The sequence below is a fragment of the Erpetoichthys calabaricus genome, chromosome 5 (genome assembly GCF_900747795.2).
Source record: "Erpetoichthys calabaricus chromosome 5, fErpCal1.3, whole genome shotgun sequence".
Lineage (NCBI taxonomy): Eukaryota > Metazoa > Chordata > Cladistia > Polypteriformes > Polypteridae > Erpetoichthys > Erpetoichthys calabaricus.
Window position 1 is genome coordinate 9,783,644 of NC_041398.2, and position 24,590 is coordinate 9,808,233.

At 42.4% G+C, this 24,590-nt stretch overlaps 1 protein-coding gene and 1 long non-coding RNA gene across 2 annotated transcripts in view; both read right to left on the reverse strand.

The window, feature by feature from the left end:
- The window catches only part of LOC114643414 (uncharacterized), a 1,023,859-nt gene that overhangs the window by 22,584 nt on the left and 976,685 nt on the right, over nucleotides 1–24,590 (reverse strand). The gene's annotated exons all lie outside the window — the stretch shown is intronic.
- On the reverse strand, nucleotides 7,106–8,961 carry LOC127527869 (uncharacterized). The gene is made up of 3 exons (XR_007935035.1): nucleotides 8,867–8,961; nucleotides 8,286–8,445; nucleotides 7,106–7,494 (listed from the first exon to the last, which is right to left on the reverse strand). It is a non-coding gene; the product is annotated as an uncharacterized LOC127527869 (long non-coding RNA).

A 24,590-nucleotide genomic window follows, 5' to 3' on the forward strand; every position in this document is an offset into this window, starting at 1 on the left:
ACCCCTTCAAAGTCGCAGTTCAGAGTATGCGGCCTCAGTCATTCGCTGATTTTTCCTTAGAACCTATCTAATAATTGTTAGCAGACCCCGCAAATATCCACCGCAATTTTTATGGCTTTTTTCGTGGATATCCTGCGCTGTAGAGAGAAGATGAAGCAACTGTAGAGGAAAACAAGGCTTGGGATGTGAAAGTAGCCAATAGAATTTGAAATTGCAACTCCCAGCAGTCCCTGCAGTGTCTCTGATTGGTCTTCTGCTGAGGCTGCTGGGGTTGTTGGGGTCAAAGGATGTCAGCGTGGCTTTTAAAAAGGGGGCCGGTGACCAAAAGCAAAAAAAAAGTTTTTGTAATTTGTGTTTCAAGTTCCTGTCTGTCTGCCTGCCTTCTCTTGGTTACCTGTACTTATTCATTGTGTCCTCGATCGTTTCGCACGTCTGGATTGTCTGCCATCTGCCTGTGTACATGAGGACTGTAAGTGGATTCATGGCCATCCTGTGAAGATAAGAGCACTCCTGAACCCGTCCACCCGTCTTCAACATTTCATGAACTAGCGGTAGGACTATCTTTACATTCCCATTCAACGTGCAGATCTCTGGACTTTCTATTTTCATCATTACCAACCAACCATTTTCCAACCCGCTGAATCCGAACACAGGGTCACGGGGGTCTGCTGGAGCCAATTCCAGCCAACACAGGGTACAAGGCAGGAATCAATCCCGGGCAGGGTGCCAACCCACCGCAGTTCATCATTACATTTCATCCATTGTCATTTTTCATGATTTACTGCGTGTGTTTTCTTTGTGCTTTGTTGTATTTAATGTGTAATCGCCGTAAGGTGAACAGGGGTGGTATCGCTGTTTTCATTTGTTTTCATTACATTCTTTATTTGCTGTTTGATTTCCACTTTGCTTTGTTTTTGTCTCTGTTTGTGAGTGCGTGAGGGTCGGCCCAAGGCTGGCTGTGTCCCTGGAATCTCCACCATAAAAATAAATCACCGTCTTCTCCACGGTGTGAATCTTAGCGGCACCGGACCGCTATAGCGTTATTCATTTCTCCATGCTGCTGATTGGCTGTGATGCATCTCCAGCTGAGTGTTCTTGTGTTTTCTGTTTTGTTCCTCTTAACTCTTAAACCGTCACAACCGGCTTTAATCGTTTCAAAGTGCCATTTGTGAACACGCAGGAGCTGATCAGTCATTGCTGTACATTCATTGAGAAGCCAGCTCATGACCACTGCCAGCCTCTTTTGAGCAGGGGGGCTGAACGCACCCCTAGAAGACAAAAAAACCCTCTTAAAAAACGCTGATAGACTACCTTCACATTGCTCCCTTACTTGCTGGGCTTACCTGCGGCTGGTCTGTCACGTGATATGCTTCTCACACGACGCTACGCTTACTTAAAAGCCTGAACAGCACCTGTCCTATTGGGCTGATTGCTTTGTTTCTCTCTCCTCCACCAGACATCCTCTGCTCCCGTTGTGCTCCCCTATGATGTTTGTCTATTCTTTAATCGATAACTAACTGCATACTGAGCTAGTTTTACTTCTGAAAGAGACCTGTTTGTTTGAAGTGTTTGAATAAAGTTCCTGTCTCTACAATCTCCTGTGTTTCTGTACAATTCTGTGACCCAAGTGTGACACCCTGCAGCACTGCAGCCTCGCTGTCCCTGTCATTGAGCCGCTGCACTAGACTGGCCTGCCAGCGTCAGCGCTTACCTCTGTGTGCTCGAGTGCAGCACTTCAAGAGCAGTTGGCTCGGTAATTTCATCCATGGCGTCACCTGCACTTTGTACATATTGTTCAAGTAGTTTATTAAATAGTTTTTACAGTTCATTAGCAGGGTGTGAAAAGATCAGTGTTGCAGTAATTGTGATGCTCTTGGCATTTTCTTTGTAAATTGTGACGTTTACTTAAAGTGCAGCAAAAAAGTATTTGGCGTACAGTGATTCATTAACCCTCAAGTATGTGGCAGTTTAAGAGTTAAAGCCCCAAAATGCTATTGAAACGCCCGGCACCTTCTAAGGCTTCTGGCAATGAAAACGCAATTGTGTGAATTACAGTACATATAGCAGTAACATCGGGATTTTACATTCTAGCACTGCGGGAGACATAGCAGTACAGTACTGTGCAGTATGCAGGTTTACCTTTACATTCTTTATTTTTAGGTAATGTATTAACTGAATATGAAATTAAATTAAAGTCATTTGGCGGCATATTTAGGGTTTAAACTATAAAAATAGGCATGTTTTTAACCACATCCAAAATTTGCGGTTTTTCACTATTTGCGGGAGCTCTATGAATGTAGGCCCCGTGAAACTTGGGGGTGTACTGTACAATTTAGTATGGGATTTGAAAAAAGCATGTTAATGTTTGAGATGTGCCATCTGTTGGAATGAGAAGCAGCTTAGCCCTGACAGACGAGTGAGGCTTTTATATGAGCACACGCAGATATATGTTAGATTACCATTTAGTTTATATGCCAGTGCTTCTTTGTATGTCCTAACGATAATAAATAAAGTTACAGCAGAACATATTAGTTAGCTTATTTAATCAGTTGTTAAAGGCTTGTTTTTTTTCCTTCTTTCAAGCATGAAGCTCCGTATCGAGACTGTTCGCAGTTTGGCCCTCATCAGTGAAGCTGCGCGCTGCCGCTTATCGGGACAGTTGCCATTTATTTTAGCCTTACAGCAGTTTGGCTCAACCTGTGGAGCGAGATATCTACAAGGGGGTCGTGAAGAAAAAAATGGAAATCGAAGATGAAGCTATTTATTAAAACAAACTCGTTTATTACAACTGTTTATGGTAGAAAAATCACACTGAGTATGTGGACTATCAGCTCAGTGGTATTCGTGTAAAAGACCGCGTGTCATGATGTGTCGTTCGCCTCTAAGAGAAGATTCTTTGTATTGAACGAGAAGAGGCGACTCCCGTCCAAGAGTATCCGGCTGCAGGTCGCAGACTTGGCCTTCCACGCCCCCATATTTCCACGCCCCCGGCCTTCCGCGCCTCCTGCCTTCCACACCACGCCCCCATCATTCGCGTGCGTCCCCTGTCACATCGCTTTCGTTGAAAAACTAGTAACGTTGATTTACCATGTAACCCTAAAAGACGATATTAATATGACTTCCTGCAATCACGAGGAAAGAATCCGAGTTTCTCTTTATGGTATTACTGTCGTGTTTACTTAAAAAAACAGTTTTATAATTTATGAGTCAGGATTCGATAGTTAAAAGAAAGAGGGCATAACATATTTTTAGATTAAGGAAACCCCATACTAAATATGAATGTGGATGCTCTAACTGCTATTATAGTGAATTCTATCATTCAAAATATTTGAAATTATTTTTATGGTACTTTTGTACTAAACGGCATGTCTGACATTATTTCTGGAACCTCGTTCAATAAAGGAAAATTCCGTTAATGACATTAATTTATTATGTTACAAAATAAATGATGATCAATAACACAACAAAGCAATCAACAGGCATGAAAATGAAGGTCTAAACTTTCGAGATCAAAAGAAACTTTTAAAATTGTTTATATTTAAAAAATTTTTAAATGATCCAGCTTACTAATAGAGTTCATACTTTCATTTCCATTGTCTGTCTTGAATTGTGTTTTCTTAATTTTGTTTAACGCTGCTGCTATAATGTTGATAAATTTCAAGTGGAATTATTAAACTTTCAAACGTTTACCTGGTTTTTTAATTTTAATGCATAATTGTTCTCCCTGGGACCCTAACTTATAAATATGTACTTATCAAAAAAAGTGAAGCAAATCTCTCAAATTGCTTAATAGATATTATATCGTTTGTTTTTCTAAAGAAATGCAAACATTTTCATTATTGAAAGTTGCACTTCCATAAACCGTCGTTTTTATTTTTTTTGGAACTGAACTAACAGATTTTAAACTTAACTTTAAAATTGTTGTGTTTGGGTCGATACAATAATTACAAATCAATTTTTTAGTGATTTTAAATCATTTAATCGCCATATACCATTTCTTGTATTAGGAATTTGTCATTTGTTGCATACCCCAACTTACTCTCCAAACGGAAATTTACTTTTTTGTTAATAAGATTACCGTTATTAGGACATCGGTGTCACTGCCTGCTCAGGATTCTTCCCATAGTGTGTTCAGCTGTCTTTGACCACTTTGTGCCTGCGTGTGTCATCGTCTCTGTTGTCTGATTTGGTGTAACGCCTGAATCCTACAAAGTGCCCCCTGGTCAGTGTCCCCTCTTGATTAGTTAAGGGGTTTTTTGATTCTGTCAGACCAAGTATTGTTACCTTAATACATGCTAGCTTGATTTCTGGTTGTGTTCCTTCTGCCTTGAAACACGCTGTGGTGCAGAAACGTATTATAAAAAACAAAATAAGGACCCTCCAATGTGTCAAATTTCAGGCCAATTTCTAAACTGCCTTTTTTATCTAAAGTCTTTAAAAAAGTTGTCCTACCTCAAACATTTCTAGATGAAAATAGTATTCTGGAAAAATTCCAATCCAGATACAGATGTTCTTGCAGCACTGAAACATCCTTGTTAAAGGTTAACAGCGACCTCTTCCCAATTACTAATCCTGGAGATTCTGCCATTCTTGTACTGCTAGATCTTACTTCAGCTTTTGATGCTGTGGATCTTATGATTCTTATATCCTGCCTTGGACAGTATGTAGTCATCCAAGGTAATGCCCTGAAATGGTTTAAATCTTATCTAAGAAATAGGAATGTTTCTATTCATTTGGGTGAGTTCTCCTCCGCTGTAGCTCCTCTTACTTGTGGGGTTCCATCCTTGGACCAGCTATCTTTTTGATAGGCATGTTACCTTTAAGCTCCACTGTTAACAAGTATGGCTTCTCTATACTGATGACACTTAAATATATTTGCCACTAAAATCAAAGCAAGAAAATACAGACCCTCCATGTGTGATTGAATGATATTAAAACCTGGATGGCAATGCATCTTCTTAAACTAAATGATAATAAAACTGTGATCATGGTGTCCAAGAGTTAAGAAAGTCTGAGTGTCTCTGATATTGCTCTTGGACCCCTTTCCATATACGTATCATAAAGCTTCAGTTAGCCCAGGTGTGATCTGTGACAGCTCATTCAAACTCGACAGACAGATAAATTGTGAAGTTAAATGAAGCTTTTTCCAGCTGAGACTTTAAGGTAAAGGCTTTTCTTTCTTTCTGTGATCTTGAAAAGGCCATCCAAGCTTTTACAGCATCTCGTTTGGACTATTGCAGTTCTTTGTATGTAGGTATTGGTCAGGCCTTGTTACGACGCCTACAACTATTCCACAACTTTGCTGTTCGCTTATTGAAGGCTCTCGTCAGTGTGGCCATATTTCACCAATACTGACCTCACTTTACTGGCTTCTGGTCCATTTCAGAATTGATTTTAAAATTCTATTTCTTGTTTTCAAATGTTTGAGTGGATCAGCCCCATCTTGCCTCTTGGAACCTCTTCACTTGTATGTGCCAACAAGATCCCTGTGGTCTACTAGCCCAATGCTCTTAGTTGGGCCGAGGTCGAGGCTGAAGCAAAGGAGGAATCGGGTGTTTGTGGTGGCTGCTCCTTTTCTCTGGAATGGCTCTACTTATTATATTAGGTCTGCTCCATCACAGGCCATTTTTAAAGTCTTATTTCTTCTTGCTGCCATTTGACCCTGCAAAAGGTTGACATTGTTTGTATATGTTGGCTGACGTACATTCAGGATTATAAATATGTATATATGGGTATTTTAAGTTTACCTTTTATGTAATGGCTGGTTATTCTTGCAGTTTTGTGATGTGTACATACAGTATATTTGAACTGCTTCTTTTACCCTTTCTTGTACAGCACTTTGGTTCAGTTCTGGCTGCTGTTGTAAATGTGGTTTATAAATAAATATTGCCTTGCCCTACTTTATAAAACATTATTTTAATACATAACACTAAGACAATGGACTGTAAAGATGAAGTTGGTTTGCAACATTTATTACAAAAAAGTTAAAAAATATATAAAATATAGAACAAGAATTGTAGGTTGTAACTGAACAATGAGGGACATGTATGTTTGTTACATTTTCTCACAAAACTCAGTCATTTTCCTTTTTCCTCTCACGTTAATCTAAAAACAGATGCATGTCTTCCATATGTGAAAAAAATATGTCTAAAGACATATTCCCTCTCGTCTTCTTCTGGAAATTCAGATAGCAAATCAGATTTCTGAAGGGCCTCCTCAGTGTCGTCTTTGTCCATTGACAGTAATGCAGGGAGTGAGATTCGCCCTCTGAACACAGAAATGTTCTCAGCACACCACTTCTGTGCCTCGGTGAAATGCTGAAGGATTCCATGCTGCTGTAATACATTATATTAAAAAAGAAAGAAAGGAAATTCTTTAAATGGTCATCATAAAGCTCATAGCCTTTTCCTCCACATTTACAAGGAATGTAAGGAAAGTAAAAAAAATAATGTACAGCAAATTTAATTTATTATACATTATTAACATTGCTGCTTTTGAACACAGATTCTACAAGTCTTCAATGTTTCTTACAATACACTATTATTAACACAGCACACAATGCATTTCAAATGTTTTAAGGCCTTTAAGAGTTGTACTAGTACTACAGTTTGTCAGAAGATATAAAACAGGCTTTTAGTCTTTTGGGCTTTGACTTCTACTGCTTAACGATTAACAGTCGGCATCTGAGACAAGCATTAAGTCTTTTTATACATTTTATTCACTACACCACAGGCATTGTAAGCCAGCATCAACAAAATGTAATGTATCTTTCTTATGGAAGTTTATAAAATGATGTGTCTGTACCTGCTCATCAGTGCCCTGTGCTGGATGTTGGAGAAGGGACGCTGACGTTTCTTCTGAAAGAAAAAATCTGAAATCTGCAGAATGCAGTGCTATGGAACAGAATAGCAAGACATTTGTTCATTTCAGATGTAGTGCCAAGTCTTTACTCTGTCTTCTCATTAATGGCTCAATACAGTCTAAACCTAAAAACATAGAAAATAATATTTACCTAAGGAAATGTTAAAAAAGAACCAAAAGAATAAGCACAAAAAAACGACCCTGTCCTTGGTGTTCATTGTTTCTGTACCTTCTATTTTTTTGTTTGGTTCTTGGCCTTCATTTAGAAAGGCGTTTGTTCACTCAGTCCGATGTGAGCAGTTACTTCAGTGATTTCAAAAAGAAGCACTAAGTTTATAATGGGAAACATTTGGACTATTTGTCTTTGATTTACAATATGGCTAAGTATATTTGCCATATTGCCGCAGAACTAAATTAGAGTTATTAAAGGAAATTTAAATTTCATTTACCCCTTGGTGCTGGAGTTCTCAAGTAACATTCTACACCAGCTCTTCCACAAAGCCAGCATGTCATTCTAAAAGGAGTTTAATGTTACAAAAATATTTATGCAAACCATTATAAACATACATTTAAATGATCTGGATTTTGAAAGGTAGGCATTTCTATAACTTCAAAACCACTATGGACAGTATACTGAAATTACAAAAAAAAACAAATATAATAAAATAAGTTAAACATAACACAAATATCCAACACAAATTGTAGAAGGTGACAAAAATGGGAACCAGCAACCAGATAAAATCCTCCCTCTACAAATACTACAATGAAAGAAGAGAGGACTAATGTTGAGACACAACTCATTAAAACTGAAGGGGGCCTCGAGGATGAAATACAGAGACACCACAAAATGGTCCTTTGGAAACCTGGACACGACATTAAATACAGACATACAAAAAATGATAGTTACAATATGAAATGGTCGTACCATCAACATGGAAATTCCACAGCCATGGCTATTCATCTGACTTGGAAGGCCCTAATACATCCATCCATCCCGCTATATCCTAACTACAGTATCACGGGGGTCTGCTGGAGCCAATCCCAGCCAACACAGGGCGCAAGGCAGGAAACAAAACCCAGGCAGGGCGCCAGCCCACCCGAGGGCGCACACACACCAAGCACACACCAACACACCAAGCACACACTAGGGAAGCCCTAATACAAGGGGTAAAAAAATTTAAACAAAGAAAAAATATTAAATACTGACATACAGTAAACTGTTGACAATGACTTTTAAACAGAAACAACAATGGAATTGGCCACTTGGGACACACCCTGTGTTACATCTGTAAATAGTAAATCCTGCCAAACAACGGAAAATGCTCAGCTTTTTAACCTGTATTTTAAAAAGTTCCAGATCAGAAATCTAAACGTCAGTATTGTTTGCAAGCACACACTCTTAGCATACCCTGTATATATACTACCTGCATACTTGACAATGTGGCCTTCATGACTCTGAAGGTGACGTAGCAGGATGCTGTAGTCTCTGTGCTTTTTACAAAGAGGGCACTTGGATTCATTTGGAAATTTAATCAATGTTATCAAAGTTGTTTTTATATTCTCTGCCTTTATGGAGAAATGTGACTGTGGAAATCAAGACAAAAATAATATGTAATACTAATTTGGCAGAAAGCGCTAACGTGCTTTTAAAAATAGCTAACTTAACTAAGTTAAGATAAGATATTTAACATACGTTAATGACGACGATAAACATAAATACCTTTCATATTGTACACTGACATTGCAGATTCTTTACATAACATCTCATAAATAAGTGAAAAAGTTAATATAGATGAAATAATACGGCAAATATTAAAAAGAAATAATACAAGAGGTAACAAATAATTAAAACGAAATGCTTAAAAATAGGATATGTCAGTAATGACGATAAACAGAGAACACTTGGATTCGCTATACTGTATATAATCGTACATCTCATTAGTTTTGTTTAATGGATCTAAAGTTTCTTTAAATATACTGAGCTTTTTATTCTGTGAGTCCATACCTGGTTCTGTTGTGCCATTGTTCCGTGTCAGAAATCGTTTTCAGCTCCTTTTCTTTTTCGAATTGGAATAACTGTACAGCAGCTCTTCTTCTCTTTCTACGGACTATAGGCGGTTGTGGGGCGGACTGTGGAAGGCAGGAGGCGCGGAAGGCCGGGGGCGTGGAAGGCCAAGTCTGCGACCTGCAGCCGGACCCTTCTTCTCCCCGTCGGGGAGAGTAGAGCCATGCGGCCAATCACAAGCAACAACAGACTAGGATCATACCATTATGTGAAAGAAGGAAGGGGGGCAGATGCTCCGAAGACAGTGAGTGCAGTGGTACAGTCCAGGTACACAGAGCGACAAAGACACTTGCAGTAGGATTGAAGTGCAAGCGCGTCGGGAAAAAGGGAAGAAATGAGCGAACATTGAAAAAGAAACAACATCTGGCCACTTTTGAATGATATTGGAGACTGCGAGGCTTAGTGCAGAATTTGTAAAATGAAAATATCCGTCAGAGCAGAGCAAGGTCAGCAACAAACCTGCACAGACATCTAAGAAGCGCTCAGCCGTCCGTCCAGCTCGCCCTCTCTCCTCAGGCTGCCTTCCACTGACCCTGGAAAAGTGTCCTGTTTTGAGCCAAGAACTTCTACTGCAGCATCCACTGTCTTATCAAAAACTGCAGGTATATCACAGCCTTTTGCCACTCAAACTTAAATAAGCACATTTATTCCTAAACAAGTGACCCCAGCCAGACAGATAAGTGTCGATGAGGAGCTGCTAAAATGACAGCCCGTGACTTTCAGCCATTTTCATTGTGGAGGACAAAGGATTTAAAACTTTTGTTCAGCCTTAAACCCCATGTATGTTTTCCCCAGTAGAAAAACCTCATCCCAAACAATTACACCGCTACTGTATAACATGGAGCGTGCACTGTGGCGAGACAGGGTCAAAAAAGCTTCAGCAGTCTGCCTGACAACTACAATACAATACAGTTTATTTTTGTATAGCCCAAAATCACACAGGAAGTGCCGCAATGGGCTTTAACAGGCCCTGCCTCTTGACAGCCCCCCAGCCTTGACTCTCTAAGAAGACAAGAAGAAAACTCCCAAAAAAAAACCTTATAGGGAAAAAATGGAAGAAACCTTGGGAAAGGCAGTTCAAAGAGAGACCCCTTTCCAGGTAGGTTGGGCGTGCAGTGGGTGTCAAAAGAAGGGGGTCAATACAATGAAATGCAGCACACAGAACAGAACAATGCCTCAATATAGTAAGAAATAAAAAATATACATTTTAGAAGTACAGAGTAGAATTTAACAGTAGATGATATATCCCATAATAAGATTTGGATTTGTGTAGAGTCCTGGAGACCTCATCCTTCAAGCTGCCTCCCCCATTTGGCCATTCCATGGCTGAAACAGTGTTGGGCCAGCCAATCCGATGAATGGACCCCTCTTTCCCACGATTCCTGCGATCCTCCATCTGGGATGACTTTTCCTTAGGCAGGCAAAACAACTTGGCAGGTGGGCCATGACACCGAGTGCCACATTTGAGTACCGAGATGAAAAACAGAATAAGTGAGGGTTAGTATACAATTATAACTGTCATGTTACTTATGTTTAAACTGACTGCTGGTCATCCAGAGCGACCTGCTCATACGTGTCTGTCACTTGTCACTTTCTTGGAAACTGACATCCTGCCTTTTGGGCTGTTGTGAGTTTACTGAGAGACCTGTCAGAGGAGCTGCTGAGAGTGACAACAGAGTGACAACAGAGTGACAAGTAGACGACCCAGTGGCGTGCTGTGTTACTGTATATATACTGTATGTCACGTGGAGAGGCCTGTCCGCCATCAGCAGACATCAGAATTCAAGTGCAGTCCTCTCTCTTACCGTTAGACGGCACTTCTGGAATCGCTTAATTGCTTAAATTTAATGAAAACCAAAGAAATGTTTGAATTTGACGTATATTTTATCACACGGTGTAGTGTTTTCTAGATTGAAGTAGCGACACACTCAGAATAACGTTTCGAATGCTGTTTATCGTTAACCCTGTTTAACCAACTCTCCATACAGTGTCCCTCTAGATCACACCCCTCCCTCCGGCCGTCATACATCTCAAAAGACGCAGACCATAGCAATCAACACCCAAACATAAAGCAATGGACAAAAGCATCATTAAACAATCATATACAACATTTCCCCCCCCTCTCCCACCAATTGAATTAGGTGTGAAAAGAGGTTAGAAAGTCTTGGAAGCGGGCAGGCCTTGAACGCAGTCTTGCTGCTCGAGATATTGGGGTTCCACTGCTAGCAGTGAGTTGAGGATCCGTATTCAGGGGAAGAAGAAGGGGGGCCTGGGACATCCAAGTTGTGTCATCTGAGGTAGGGTTGCCCTTGATGAAGTTAGTAGATCCTGAAGGGGCTGGCACCTTGCGCAGCCTGCTGACATGCCACCGAGACCCATCCACTAACTGAAAGGTTGCAGGCCCAAGCTGGCTGTTAATCTGAAGGGGTGATGACCAGAAGGAGTGAAGCTTGCTAGAGCGACATGGGCGGCAGACCCTAACCCAGTCCATCACCTTGAAACTGGGAATCCGTATTCTCCTCTTCCTGTTGAAATCATGCTGGGACTTTGCTTGTCGTTTTTGCACATTTGACTCCGCTGACTTGGTGGGTGACAAAGTTGTAGGGGGACGAAGTCTATGCCAGGGTAGTTCCAGCTCACGGCCTAGCATAAGTTTGGCTGGGGACACTCCAGTCGTAACATGCTGAGCAGCTCTATAATGCAGCAGGGTCGGTGACAGTGCTTCATTAACAGAGAAACCCTGTGACAGGTGAGCCCTGAGGCTTTGATTAAAGCGTTCAACCCCTCCATTAGCCTGGGGGTGATAAAAGGATGTTTTAATATGGCGTACACCCCGGTTTTGGACAACATCAGTGAACACAGCAGATGTGAACTGCGGACCATTATCCGTTGTAATGCATTTTGGTAAACCCCAGCGAGCAAACAGTGTGTCCAGGAAACCAATGAGGGACTCCGCTGTGACTGAGCCCATGGGAGTGACCTCTGGCCACTTTGTGTGGAGGTCGTCTGCTACTGCCAAGAAGCGCTGGTGATGTGGCACACCTTTTAATTCACCACAGATGTCTACTTGAATGTGTTGCCAAGGCTGATCAGGTCAGGCCAAGGGTTGGAGAGGAGGCATTGGTGGTGGCCCAGTCTTACCACTTGTTAAACATGGTGCACAGTTGTGCATCAGCTCCTCTAAGTCACGGCCAATGCCAGGCCACCAGACTAGGTCCCTGCAGCGTTGCTTTAGTTTCACGATTCCGAGGTGGCCCTGATGAGCCATGGCCAGGACCTGACTCCTGAGGCTGCTGGGCACAACCGTGCGATGTCCACAAGCTAGACAAGTCTCATTCCAACACGAAACCTCATCTTTAAATCAGATGTAAGACTGGAGGTTAGGGGGCACTTCCAATGGCCAGCCATTAGCAACATACTGTCGTAGGACTGTGAAAACTGGATCCAATGCAGATTCTTTTGTAAGTTCCTGGAGTGACACCATATCTTGGAGTGGAGAGTGCAGCAAGTGAATCAGATCCTCCTCATGATCAAGTCACATAGTGGTAGGGGGATGACAAACAGAAGGTGACAACAAATCAGCCACTACATTGTCTCGTCCAGGGGTAAACTGTAACTTAAAATTGTACCTCTGGAGACGCTCACCCCAGCGGTGCATGCACAGCAGCCTGTGACCTGAACCAGAAGAGGACATCAAAGATGTTAGGGCCTGGTGGTCAGTTCTTAAAGTAAATGGACGCCCATACAGGTAGGTATGCCACTCTTCACAGGCCCATACACATGCGAGTGCCTCCCTCTCCCCTACTGAGTATTTCTGTTCAGCAGGGCTCAATGCACGGGAAGAAAAAGCCACAGGCGTCTCCACTCCATCTTGTATCTGTGAGAGAACTGCACCTACTGCTGAAGAAGATGGATCACAAGTCACAATAGTTGGACTGTCCACATTAAAATGTGTCAAGACTGATGAAGTAGTAAGCAACTCTTCAAGTTTGTAAAAGGCTTCTGCACAGTCCGCCGACCAACTCCAGGATGGCTCTTTTTTAAACAGCTGCCAAAGGGGCGAGTGAGTGCAGAGTATTGTGACCTGAATCTCATGTAGTACCCTGTCATCTCCAGACATGAGGCCAACTGTGAAGCTGAAGTAGGTGCTGGAACACGCTGAATGGCTTCCACATTCGACTGAAGGGGTGATAAACCTGGAGTTGACAAGCGGAACCCAATAAAGTCCACTTCATGTGCAGCAAACAGGCACTTATCTGCATTTAAGGTAAGGTTGTGGTGGCTAAGAGCTGCAAAGGTTGCTTGCAGACGTTCATCATGGACAGCATTATCTGGCCCATGGACTACAATGTCATCCAAGTAAACAACCACCACTGGAATTCCTGCCAGGATAGTGGACATTATTTTTTGGAAACAACTGGGAGCGGAGCACAGGCCAAATGGCATTCTGGTATAACGAAAAATTCCAACATGGGAGGTGAATGAAGTCAAATCTCTGCTGTCCTCGTGCAGAGGAACTTGAAGATAACCTTGATGAAGGTCGAGGTTTATAAAAACCTTTGAGCCATGGAAGTGAGTGGTGAGCTCTTCGATGATCGGTAAGGGGTGACGATCAGGGATGACAGCCTGATTTACTGCCCTTAAATCCACACATAACCGCAGCCCTCCTGACTTGTCTTCTGCTGTGACCAAATTCGATGTCCAGGGGGAGGCGTGGATTGGCTCTCTAATGCCATCTGTCAGGAGGTGTTGTAGTTCTGTTGTAACACCATCCCGCAGGGCGAGGGGCACACGCCGCAGAGGCTGAATAGCAGGAGTGACACTTGTATTAAGCAGGGCCTTGTGTGTAAATGTGTTAAGATGTCCTAAGCCAGTGAACAGGGTAGGCCATTTCTGATGTCACCGTGATGTCACATCAGAATAGTTAACCCATCGCTGTCCAGTAGTGTGAACCCCAGACTGGTGAACAAGTCCAGGCCCAAAATATTGTTACCTTGTCTTGTGATATGGAAAGGAGAATCAGACACAGTGTTTGTGCCATATGTTAGAGTGCAGCGCACAACACCCACCACATCAATTCTGGAACTGCCATATCTGTAGAGGGAAAGGTTAGGTGTCTGAAGTGGGAAGTGCGATAAGAATGTTGTATAGGTGGCCATGTTTAGAAGTGACACTTTAGCTCCTGTGTCAAGCAGAAGATGAATGCAAACATCATCCAGGTACATGGCACAGGAACGAAACCCGGGTAGAGAGGAACAGACTGTGTGAATAACTGCAGGGAGGACTCAGCAGAGCGTTGTTTTTGCTGTGTACAGTTACTGTTTCCAGGCTCTGGTGCTGACCTACACCATTTTGTGAAATGATTGGGTTTTCAACACCACCTACATATTTGTCCTCGTGCAGGGCAGTCCACGGCACGAGACACATGTCTAGTAGAACCACAATGTCCACAGCGCTGGCGAGACTGAGCTGTATGAGGTCTCATCTGCTGTACTGATGCTTGAGACTGACAGTCAGACACACAGTTACACTCCGCGCCCTGTGGCTCATCACTGTCTGAACAGCAGGTAAGGGATTTGCAGAAGACATCTGTGTTTCACTTATTTTATGTGACATTGAGAAGATGATTCTATTTGACACGCAACAGTCAACGCTTTACTGAGCGTCAAGTCATCATCCTCCAAAAGAAGCCTCTCACGCACCAGAGGAAGAGAAGTTCTGTCATCAGTGGTCTCTAATCATTTCATCACGAAGAAGGTCACATTTACAAGACTCGGTTTAACCTTTAAGTCAGCCACGTACTGCGAAAGAGACTCACCAGCACGTTGTGTCCGCTGACGGCACTGTAGCCGTTTCAAAAGGACGATCTGCTTTTAGGTAAAGTGACCGTCAAGGAGCCCAATAGCGACTTCGTATGTGTCACCATCACTGAGAGTCTGGAAGACACGGAGTCCTTCTGAGCCGAGGCAATGCAGGAGAATGGCTCTGTGTCTACACTAGCAACTGCGTCCAAAGCCACCGCAAGCAGGTACGTTTGAAATGAAGACTTCCATCTGTCCCACGGAACAGGCGCTTCGCCCGGCTGAGGCAAGAAAGGCTCGGGGGGTGGCAGTGAAACAAACGGAACATTTTCAGCCATCCTCGTTCGCCAATTGTAGTGTTTTGTAGATTGAAGTAGCGACACACTCAGAATAACGTTACGAATGCTGTTTATTGTTAACCCAGTTTAACCAACAACTCCATACAGCGAGCTTTTTAAAACCACAGCCTCCGTCCGGCCATCATACGTCTCAAAACACGCAGACCATAGCAATCAACACCCGAACACAAAGCAATGGGCAAAAGCATCAAGAAACAGTCATATACAACAAGGTCTACAGAGAGTTCATTGGACCTCACGCAGTGTGATTTGTAGGACCTTCTAGACACAGAAACACGACTGACTTTCTAAACGACGGCCACTCAGTTCAGTGGTGGACTCCACTCAAGTTCTGGACACGTCTCAAGGTGACAGGATGGACCAGAATGCAGTTCAGAGTGACACAAGAAAGGTCTAAATATGACTAAGAGGGAGAGATTTTAGTTTGTGATTTTTAATAAATTTATTAACCTTCCTGTTAACACGTCTTCACTTTATCATGATGAGTTATTAAATGTTGATTCAATGGGCAAAAATGGGAAATTCATCCATGAAAAATTAAATCAACAATAAAGTGTGTAGAAAGAGTCTGAAGACTTTGTCACTCCTGTTAATTTTGAGATGTGACACTTAAATTGTGAGGCGGCATGGTGGCACAGCGCAGCGTTGCTGCATTCCAACAGTCCTCACCTCCACCCTGATTATTACAGACCTTCACATTGTGACAATCGCTCCTCGTTGGTGGGTTAAAAATCAGCCGCTGGTTACGTCCACAAACTCCTGTTCTTCTGCTGCACTGTTTGTCAGGTTAGCTCAGTTCATATTTGATATTTATTATATAGTGCCTTTTGTCACTACAGACATTTGAAGCAAAATACATTGCATTTTTCATTCCAACATAAGGTGCATCATTTTAATACTACAAATATTTGTGATGACCCTTTTGTGCCATCTGTTGGAATGACAGAAAAATAGCAGCTGGACTGACACACAGACAGACACTTGTCCTTTTATTAAAGTGCATGAACTCTGTTCTTGTATTTAAGTTGCACTTCTTATGACTCTCTGCTTATTTAATGTCTTTAAGTCTGACATTAACAAGTCAGTAAGTTTACAATCAAACTGGGAAATTCAAAATGAAGTTTTAAATCTGAATAAAGCCGATAACATCTCATGATGTGACTCAGAGCTACAGAGTTACTGAGCACCAGTCTTGATGTCCGGGCTGCCAGGAGAAGCTCCTCAAGACCCGCTATTGGATTGAGCGGGATTCTTTCTTTCTTTCTTTCTTTCTTTCTTTCTTTCTTTCTTTCTTTCTTTCTTTCTTGCTGTCATAATTGCTTTAGTCTCATGCTTATTTAGTGTTCTGTTCCTGCCTTGCCTGTTTACATGTTTACCACTCAATCTTTATTGTATGTAGCGTCTTCAGTCAGTCAGTCAGTTATTCTCCAACCTGCTATATCTGAACACAGGGTCACGGGGGTCTGGTGGAGCCAATCCCAGCCAACTCAAGGAGCAAGGCAGGATATGTAACGTCTTTCTTTTACTAATTTTATGAATGACACTGATGATGTCAGACTACTCGGGACGACATGCGGCCTTTCCTACTTTTCCTGTTATTTAAATACTCTGGCAGAACTTGGCCTAGCCACTAGATGGCAGCAGCGCACCTCCACCATGTAAACGCAGGCGAGGAGGACACAAGAGAGCCGCTCGAGGGGTGTCAGGTTCAGCCGGCCGACTGTATACGAGGAGCTCCGCCACAAGTATGCGCTTCATTGCTCAACTGTCAGACTGTCAGACCTGCACAGCAGGAGGCGGCGGTGAGCACAACGACATGAACTCGTGAGGGTCTGCGCAGATTCTCTGATCTTCGTCTCACTTTTCTTGTGTCACATGCCCAAGTACCCCTTACTGTGGGGCGCGGTCGGGGTCGTGTCTGCACGCACACTCACATAAATGACGTGTGTTGCTGAGAGATATAAACACGTGTTTAAATATATTTGTGAATATCTAGAGTGTTGATTCTCGCGGCCCATATCGATATTGACAGACCTGACTGGTTAAGGGCAGGGCTAAGGGCGGGATAAATGTCAATCAAAGTCAGCATCAGCGAATCATCTTCTTGCTATCACCTCCCGCCTACTGTGCTCCAGTCTGCGGCATTAGCCTTTTAAATAATCCGCAGGTAATTTAGGCGCCGAAACGGCGCTCCGCCTTCACCCCCCATCTCCCTGCAGTGCGCGCTCCCGCTGGTCTCAAAGCGCAGCACCGGACTAAACCAGTCGGGCATTCCGTGAAGCGCGCGTGTCACACTGAGACTTAGTGGAGTGAGCCTCACGTGAATGGCCGTCTGCTTACAGTCGAGGCTCAGTCGGTACTGCGATCTCAAAGTGTCCGACATTAACACAAGACGGACGGAGAGAACAACCGCAGAGAATCCATGCAGGTAAGGGCGGGACTTTATTTTAATTTGCACAACGAATGTCCAATCACAAGCAAAGACAGACTAGGATCATACCATTATGTGAAAGAAGGATGGGGGAAAGAATCTCTGAAGTCAGCGAGTGTAGTGGTACAGTCCAGGTTCACAGAGCCTCAGAGAGACGCGGAGTCGAATTGAAGTGCAAGCGTGTCGGGAAAAAGTGAAGAAATGAGCGAAAATCGAAGAATAAACGGCATCTGACTGCTTTGAGACTGCAAAGCTGAGAGCAGAATTTGTAAAATAAAAATATCCGTCAGAGCAGAGCAGGGTCAACACCAAACCTGCACAGACATCTAAGAAGCGCTGAGCCGTCCGTCCCGCTCCTCCTCTCTCCTCAGGGTGCCATCCACTGACCCGTGAAAAGTGCCCTGTTTTGAACCAAGAACTTCTGCTGCAGCATGCACCGTCTTAACAGAAACTGCAGGTATATCGCAGCCTTCTGCCACTCAAACTTAAGTAAGCACATTTATTCCAAAACAATTGAGTGCAGCCAGACAGATAAGTGTCGATGAGGAAGTTGGTTAAAATGACATCCCGTGACTTTCATCCATTTTCATTGCTGAGGACAAAGGATTTTAAAATTTTGTTCAGCCTTAAACCCCATGTATGTTAACCCCAGTAGAAAAACCTCATCCCAAACAATTACTCCACTAATATATAACACGGAGCGTGCATTGTGGTGAGACAGGGTCAAAAAAGCTTCAGCAGTTTGCCTGACAACAGACTGCCGGACATCCAGAGCGACCTGCTCATACGTGTCTGTCACTTGTCACTTTATTGGAAACTATAAGATGACATCCTGCCATCTGGACTGTTGTGAGTTTACTGAGAGACGTACTGCAGAAAACCTGACAGAGGAGCTGCTCAGAGTGACAACAGAGTGACAAGTAGATGACCCAGTGGCGTGCTGTGTTACTGTATATATACTGTATGTCACGTGGAGAGGCCTGTCCGCCGTCAGCAGACATCAGAATTCAAGTGCAGTCCTCTCTCTTACCGTTAGAGGGCACTTCTGTGATCGCTAATATGTCACTTAATATTTAGATATAAGAAGTGATTGTATTCTTAGGAGTATTTATCCATCCATCCATCCAGTTTCCAACACAGGGTCACGGGGGTCTGCTGGAGCCAATCCCAGCCAACACAGGGCACAAGGCAGGGAACCAATCCCGGGCAGGACCGCAGGACACACACAAACACACCCACACACCAAGCACACACTAGGGCCAATTTAGAATCACCAATCCACCTAACCTGCATGTCTTTGGACTGTGGGAGGAAACCGGAGCGCCCGGAGGAAACCCACGCAGACACAGGGAGAACATGCAAACTCCACGCAGGGTGGACCCGGGAAGCGAACCCGGGTCTCCTAACTGCGAGGCAGCAGCGCTACAACTGCGCCACCGTGCCGCCAGGAGTATTTATGATATTTGTAATTTGATTTATATTATTATAGAATGGAATAATTTAAAATGTGGAATTATTAAAATTACTAAAAAAAATCATGAAATTTAATGAAAACCAAAGAAATGTTTGAATTTTACGTATATTTTTTCACATGGGTTTTAATTTGAAATGTGTCACATGTGTGACTGTATATTTTGATGATTAAAACATATTAGCAATGCCCCAGTCTGATCGAGACTTGAGCACTTCTGCCAATAGTGCATTACCAAATTAAAATTTATTGTTGTTGGGTGGATCTCAATATAATCAAAAATCTGAAAATGTGCATAAAAACTTTAGGGGGGTGGGGGGTGCCAAAAGAACGAATATTAAAAGATGGGGCACACATGGTAAAAGGCTGTGAAACACTGATATAAGTAAATGTTATACGAGTCTTCATGTGTCTCAGAGACATCTGTACCTTTGTTAGTGTTGGTGACAGCGAGTTCCAGTGTGTGTCACTGAGAAGTGACAGGCTGGAGGGGTCACACTTATGTACTTAAGTAGAATGAGTCTGATGTGGGCTATTACAGATGGACTGGCAGTAGGGAATCATCATCATCCTCCTCCTCCTCACTGAGCTCAGACAAACTTTCACTTTGGTTTCTTCACAAGTCACTTCCATGTTCCTCTGACTGATTCTCTCTGCCTGCCTCTCCTCAGACTGACGATGGCTGAAGCCCAGCTGTTTGTGTCACAGGACGAGTTCACCTGCTCGGTGTGTCTGGACACCCTGACTGACCGCATGTCACTGCATTGTGGTCACAGTTTCTGTCTGAAGTGCCTCACAGACTATCCACTATGAGATACTAAAGGTTAAAATAACAGAATACAACAACACAGTCCGTCTTGAGAGGCGCTGCTATTTCTCTAGAATTATAAATAACAATGCTAGTAATCCCAGAGTCTTATTTTCTACAATTGATCGTCTGCTAAACTCCGGTCACTCAACACAATGTCTCCAAAATACTTCCAGTAAAACTTGTGAGGGTATTTCTGTTTATTTTAATCAAAAAGTTAATGCTAGTTGAAATAATATAGTACATCTCCCCAACACTGATCCTCTTAAGCCCCAGTACTCCATTATAAGCAAATTAAATTCTTTCACCAGTATAGATGTATTTGATTTATATAAAATAATTTCTGAAGTGAGACCCTCCACCTGTGTCCTTGACCCAATACCAACCAGTTTTATCAAAGAAGTATCGGTTGTGCTAATTGAGAGTATTCTTGACATAATAAACTCATCATTAGATATGGGGGTCTTCACAGACTGTATTAAGACTGCTGTAGTTAAGCCCCTACTTAAGAAAATTAATCTCGATTCCTCTGTTTTTGTCAATTTTATCTTCATTTCTAACCTACCTTTGTTAAGTGAAATCCTAGAGAAGGCCGTCATTATGCAGCTCAATGACCACCTCAATAAACCTGCTATTCTTGATAAGTTTCAGTCGAGTTTCAGAACAAATCACAGCACAGAAACTGCACTCGTTAAAGTAGTAAATGACTTGTGTGTTAATGCAGACAGAGGTCGTCTATCTGTTCTCATCCTCTGAGATCTGAGTGTCACATTTGATACCATTGAACACAATATTCTTAGAAATCTCCTTAGTCAATTGGTGGGTCGCTCTGGCAGGGTCTTAAATTGATTTGAATCCTGACAGTTAGAAAATTCTTTGTTAGTTGTGGTAATTATACTTCAAAGACACCTGATATTCTATATGGTGGTCCACAAGGCTCTATACTCAGCCCGGTGCTCATTTTGATTTACTTGCTACCGTTATGTCAGATTATCTCGGGGCATAACGTGAGCTACCACAGCTATGCTGATGACACACAACTGTACTTATCAATAACGCCTGATGACCCTGACTCTCTTGATTCACTAACACAATGTCTCACTTGTGTTTCCGAATGGATGAGAAGTAATTTTCTCAAACTAAATAAAGAGAAAAATGAAATTTTAGTGATTGGCAATAATGGATATAATGAAGTTATTAGAAATAAACTTGATGCATTAGGATTAAACGTAAAGAAGGAAGTAAAGAATTTAGGGGTAACTGTTAACTCTGACCTGAATTTTAAATCACATATTAATCAGATCACGAGGAGAGCATTTTTTCAGTTAAGAAATATAACAAAAGTTAGATGTCTTATATCATTGAAAGATGTGGAGAAATGAGTTCACGCTTTTGTTTTCAGTCGTCTAGATTACTGTAACGTACTCCTCTCACGACCACCAAAAAAACACATCAATCATTTACAACGAGTGCAGAATGGAGCTGCTAGAATCTTAACTATGAAAAGAAAATCTGAGCACATCACCTCAGTTCTGATGTCACTACACTGGTTACCTGTGCCATTTAGAATTGAATTTAAACTACTGCTTATGGTTTATAAAGCCTTAAATAATCTGCTCCATCTTAAATTTCAGAATGTCTGACACCTTACACTCCAAATCGTAACCTTAGATCCTCAAATGAGTGTCTGCTTAGAATTCCAAGAGCTAAACTTAAAAGAAGTGGTGAGGCAGCCATCTGCTGTTAGGCACCTAAAATCTGGAATAGCTGACCGATAGAAATTCACCAGGCTACTACAGTGGAGCTCTTTAAAACACTGCTGAATACACATTACTGTAACATGGCCTTCTCTCAGCTTCATCTTAGTTATATCCCGATGCTCTGCATATTCAATTAATTATAATTATTATTCATGGTGGCTTCACAATCTGAACTAACCCCTACTCTCTCTCCTGTTCTGTTTCCGGTTTTCTGTGGTGGCAACCTGCACCACCACCACCTGATCAAAGCACCGTGATGTCCTTACATTGATGGATTAAAGGCCAGAAGTCCACATGACCGTCATCATCAACTCCTTCCATGAGAACCCTGAATACCATGAGGACTGATTAAACTCATTGATGTTAGGTGGAATGCCTAGAGGTGGCTGGGTGTTCTCTTGGCCTAGAACCCCTACAGATTGTATTTTTTTCTCCACCTGTCTGGAGTTTTTTTTGTTTTTTCTGTCCTCCATGACCATCAGAACTTACTTTTATTCTATGTTAATTAGTATTCCCTTATTTTAATTCTTATTTATTTTGTCTTTTTTCTCTTTCTTCATCATGTAAAACACTTTGAGTGACATTGTTTGTATGAAAATGTGTGACAGAAATAAATGTTGTTGTTGTACTGGGATTAGAGCCAAGAGAGCAGCTGTCCTCAATGCAGAGAGAACTTCACCACGAGGCCTGCTCTGTGAAGAAATAATCTGCTGAATGAAGTCATCACAAAATTAAAGAAGACAACAATCAGTCCTCCTCTTCCTCCTCCTTCTCCATCTCAGAATTATGCCGGCCCTGGAGACGTGGAGTGTGACTTCTGTACTGGTAAGAAGTTTAGAGTGGTGAAGTCCTGTCTCACCTGCATGGCCTCCTACTGTCAGACTCACCTGCAGCTTCACAATGAAAGAGACGCCTGGATGGGACACAAGCTGACTGATCCTGATAGAAATCTGAAGGAGAAACTTTGTGGGAAACATCAGAAAAGTCTGGAGATATATGGCAATGCTGATGATTCCTGTATCTGCATGATGTGTGTGGTGACTGAACATAATGGGCATAAAATGGCCGAGCTGGAGACAGAGAGGGAAGAAAAAGATGTGAGTGGAGTTTAGTGTTGAATGAAATCTATTTGGACAACTTTGGATTAAGGAATTTCTGGCAGCTTATTTTGCAGCTTCAAGTGATGATCCGAGGAAAAGTAAATCCACTTGTATGATGACATCACAGCGAGTTTGTGGTCTGCTTGGATTCTTCCTGCAATGCATCGTTGTGTGACTAGGATCAGTGTGTGTGTGTGTGTGTGTGTGTTAATCATAGGGTGTGAGAGGAGACTGGTGTACTGAACAGACTTGGTTAAGTCTCCCAAATCCTGTGATAATACGGCTTGTATAATGAGAATACGTAGACAACCTGTGAAGGAGCTGAGAGCGGCGAGCGCCTTGTCTGTGTTACGTGTCTGTCTGTTAGTCTCACAGAGATATCTGTCCATCTGTCTCATCAGTAGTATTAAGGCAGGGTACTTCTGTCAAAATGTCAGTCAAAAATGATTGATGACTTGATCGCCCCTCTCCCTTTCTTCTGATTGGTGGATATAACTGGTGTGTCCATCCCTTTCCTCTGATTGGTCTACTGAAATGATGTGCCCCACCCTCTGTCCTGTGATTGATGAATTCCAACCTGTTCCCCCCTAACCCTGCCAAGACCTCCCCCCCCTTTAATCCCACCCCAACCACCAGATTGCTCAGGGTTTGTGTCCAGAGCAGTTTGATGGATGCTGCCTCTCCATTGCCCCCCCAGTCTGTCAACACCTGTTTGTTGGCTGGCACCCCCCTCCCTGCCTCTACTCCTGTGTCCCTTTATGTGAAAAGAACAACCTTGACATGAACCCAAGGCCTGATCGACATGTCCAGAGATGTTCCTGCTCATACCCAGCCGGCCAGGTCTCCCTTATAGCCGCTCCTGCATATCCTCTCCACGGTGCTGGAGCATGTCACTGCATCTATCTATTATTTAATATTATCACGAGATTCAAATATCTATCTATCTAACCTTTGCTTTATAATTTGTAAAAAATGAAAACCTGTTCTATCTAAACTGATTTTAAATGCTCTCTGTAAGCCGCAGTTTGAGTGAAACAGCCTTCACCATCTCACAGAAAGCCATCTGACAGAAGGGCACGCTGACAGCCGCTGTGTGTTGATGGCTCAGTGTGTAGAGAGAGAGAACAACACGTTACTGCTGCTTGAAGATGGTAGACCCTGCGTTTGCACCGGCCGACCCCTCCATCGCTGAGATAAGCTTTTCTTTTGCTGATACGTGTAATTGGATTTGACAGAAGAACAGGTTCACACATACCGGTCTTTAACAGAAGTTCATATCTTCCTGTTGTAAATGTAAAGCGGTCTTAAAACGGGTCAAAGGGCACACATTTGCTAAAAGAAATCACTCTCCTTATTCTAAAGTCTGCTTTCAAAAAATAACGCTCTATATGGTATATAAATAAGAGTTCAGGCCAGTCCATTACACAGCTTGCCGTTAATACTGAAAGAGGACTCCGAATCTCGTTGAAAGACAAAACGGTGCGTCTTCAACATCTTATTAGAACAATGTTTTCTGTTTATTCATTTTTTATGGAAAGGACTAAATGAAATATAATTATTGTTAATACAGTCTGTTCTCCTGAGAGTCCCTGTAGTCAAGATCACGGTACGGCATATTATTGATTATTATTCACATCAAACGAGTACGCATTTAAAAACGTATTGCTGAATTCTTAAGTTTTATCCTTAAGTCAATATTTCCCAGTTGACTCTCCGATCGATTACTCGGAAACCGGTAAGTCAATTTTTATAAAACTGATATCTGTTTAAAACGAGAGGGGCTAAGAATTTAAAATCCAAAATGACGTTGATCATAGGTTAACATTAATTATTATGCTCAGTACCATCTCTCTGTGTGTAGGCTTTCTCTCCGATGCCAGATCCCCATTTGTTTAGCTGTATTTTGGCCTGCTTAGAGTTCCAAATTTGATTTT